General features: G+C 47.2%; 1 pseudogene; it reads right to left on the bottom strand.

Annotated features, from left to right (window-relative positions):
- Positions 1 to 2,756: 2,756 nt before the first annotated feature.
- Positions 2,757 to 2,877, bottom strand: LOC136147719 (U4 spliceosomal RNA; annotated as a pseudogene).
- Between the last annotated feature and the right edge of the window lie 280 nt (positions 2,878 to 3,157).

The raw sequence follows: 3,157 nt of genomic DNA, 5'->3' as shown, positions 1-3,157 counted from the left end.
TCCCCAAAGAGATGTTTTGATAAAGTTGTGAATAGATTTTACACATGCATAATAGAAGGACGTGGAAAGCAATCTGAAAAGGGGTGGAAACCAGATTTAGATAAAGGGAACAGTGAGGGGAATTGGGGTCTGGTCACCCACACTCCAAGGGAGCATCCTCCCGCCTGCGGAGTGTGTGTGTTGTTTGGGTGTCCTGGCTGGTGTGAGTCTGGATGAAGATGCCAGGTGAGAACTTCTGCGCCCATGTGAGTTGACTGTGTGCATATCAAATACAACATCAAAAGCAGAATTCTGGGAACCCCCTGGGGGCTCATTGGTTAAGACTGCCTTCTGGGCATCCCTGGTGGCTCAGTAGTAAAGAATTCGCCTGCCATTCAGGGAATATGGGTTTAATCCCTGGTACAGGAAGATCCCATATGCAGCAGAGCAACTAAACCTGTGTGCCACAACTAAGCCTGTGCTCTAGAGCCTGAGCTCTGCAACAAGAGAAGCCCATGCACCACAACTAGAGAGTAGTCCCTCCTTTCTGCAACTAGAGAAAAGCCTGAATAGCAATGAAGATCGAGCGCAGCCAAAAATAAAAAATAAATAAAATGTAAAAAGACTTCACCTTTCAATGCATGGGGTGCAGATTCGATCCATGGTCATGGAACTAAAGTCTCACATGCAGAAAATATTGCAACAAGTTCAACAAAAACTTCTAAAATGGTCTACATAAAAAAAAAATATCATTAAGAAAATGAAGCAGAATCCTGCTTTCCGGCAGCAGACATAGCCCACTGTGTGAGTGGACAGCCCTAGCCTGAAATTGTGCTTCTTGATGAGCGGTAGGTGTTTCTTTGGTCATAAGTCCTCCTTCATCACTTGCCTTCACTGTTTTGAGTCCCTTTGCAGGATCACATCCTCAGGAAAGAAGCACTGCATCAGGTGTGTGCAAACAGCTGTTGAGTGATGCTGCTGGTGCCACAGGACGTGGAGGTGGGCAGAGCCAAGAGTGGCTGGACACCAGCCACACAGCCGCTGACCTCAGCCACATGCTCCAGCGGGGACCAGAGGAGAAGTGCCAGTGTGCCCTGAGAAGTGACAAGTGTCCCCATACCTCTGGGGGCGGGGGGAGAGGCACTCGGCATCTGGATGAGGTCATGTTGGTGCCCACTGGGCTCTGCTCAGCTGGGACTAGGCTGAAAGGACTGGAAAGGAACTGGGTCTCATCTCCATGCTGACCCACCAGCCCCAGGAGGATGCAGCTGCTTAGGGTGGGAAAAGCAGCATGTCCCTGCACTTAGAAGCCAATCAGAGTCAATGTAGGGCCTGGTTCAAGTGTGATTCTTCAGCCTCTGTCTTTTTTCCCCTTGAGCTTTGCTTCATCCTTCCCAAAGTGGGCCCAAAACCAACCGTGTCTCATGTTCCATACCTATGCCTGGGCCAAGACACCCAGGACAGGGGTGGCCATGAGTGGGGGTCCTAGGCCATCAGGGTATGGGACCCACCTGCAGACCTAGAAGGTTGCGGAGGACTCCAGCCAGGACCAGAATGCCTTCTGCTGCCTCGGGGCCAATGGGTAGACTCCTCCCAACTACCAACCAGGGATCTTGGCCTTGTTAATCAATAGAAATTGATTAGAGGCCAGACAAGAAATTTAGGCAAGGCTTTATTGGGGTCTCTGCTACAGCGGCAGGGGGGTGGGGGGGGCAGTGAGAATAGACAACAGGTTCCCTTACTTGCTCCCTGAGGTGTGGGTGGTGGTGAACTGGTTTCTTATATGGGGTGAGGGTCAGGGTGGGTCCAGGGGTGGGGCTGGAGTGGTGCTGTGTGTGCAGGGGGCATGTGCAGTACCCTGCTTTGCTCCAGGCTCTTCAGAAGTGGCAGTTGGGCTTTTTGTTTTTTATATCTTATCTGTTGTCCATAATTTGCCCCAACTGCTCAGGCACACAGTATATGTGTATGTATGCATATGTCTTCAAGACCCAGATAATCACAATGGTGTGATCACTCACCTAGAGCCAGACATCCTGGAATGTGAAGTCAAGTGGGCCTTAGAAAGTATCACTACGAACAAAGCTAGTGGAGGTGATGGAATTCCAGTTGAGCTATTTCAAATCCTGAAAGATGATGCTGTGAAAGTGCTGCACTCAATATGCCAGCAAATTTGGAAAACTCAGCAGTGGCCACAGGACTGGAAAAGGTCCGTTTTCATTCCAATCCCAAAGAAAGGCGATCCCAAAGAATGCTCAAACTACCGCACAATTGCACTCATCTCACACGCTAGTAAAGTAATGCTGAAAATTCTCCAAGCCAGGTTTCAGCAATATGTGAACCATGAACTTCCAGATGTTCAAGCTGGTTTTAGAAAAGGCAGAGGAACCAGAGATCAAATTGCCAATATCTGCAGGATCATCAAAAAAGCAAGAGAATTCCAGAAAAACATCTATTTTTGCTTTATTGACTACACCAAAGCCTTCGACTGCGTAGATCATAATAAACTGTGGGAAATTCTGAAGGAGATGGGAATACCATACCACCTGACCTGCCTCTTGAGAAACCTGTATGCAGGTCAGGAAGCAACAGTTAGAACTGGACATGGAACAACAGACTGGTTCTAAATGGGAAAAGGAGTACGTCAAGGCTACATATTGCCACCCTGCTTATTTAAACATATGCAGAGTACATCATGAGAAACGCTGGGCTGGAAGAAGCACAAGTTGGAATCAAGATTGCCGGGAGAAATATCAATAACCTCAGATATGCAGATGACACCACCCTTATGGCAGAGAGTGAAGAGGAACTAAAAAGCCTCTTTTTTTTTTTTTTTTCAATTAGCAATAATCGCGCCTCGGATAAACCTCATTGGCTACGATACTGCCACTGCGCAAAGCTACTAAAAAGCCTCTTGATGAAAGTGAAAACTAATAAAACTAAGATCATTCAGAAAACTAAGATCATGGCATCTGGTCCCATCACCTCATGGGAAATAGATGGGGAGACGGTGGAAACAGTGACAGACTTTATTTTTTTGGGCTCCAAAATCACTGCAGATGGTGACTGCAGCCATAAAATTAAAAGATGCTTACTCCTTGGAAGGAAAGTTATGAGCAACCTAGATAACATATTAAAAAGCAGAGACATTCCTTTGCCAACAAAGGTCTGTCTGGTCAAG

This window comes from Muntiacus reevesi, chromosome 15 (assembly GCF_963930625.1).
Source record: "Muntiacus reevesi chromosome 15, mMunRee1.1, whole genome shotgun sequence".
NCBI lineage: Eukaryota > Metazoa > Chordata > Mammalia > Artiodactyla > Cervidae > Muntiacus > Muntiacus reevesi.
Note: the sequence above shows the minus strand (reverse complement) of the source record. Positions and strands in the feature narration are given on the sequence as shown.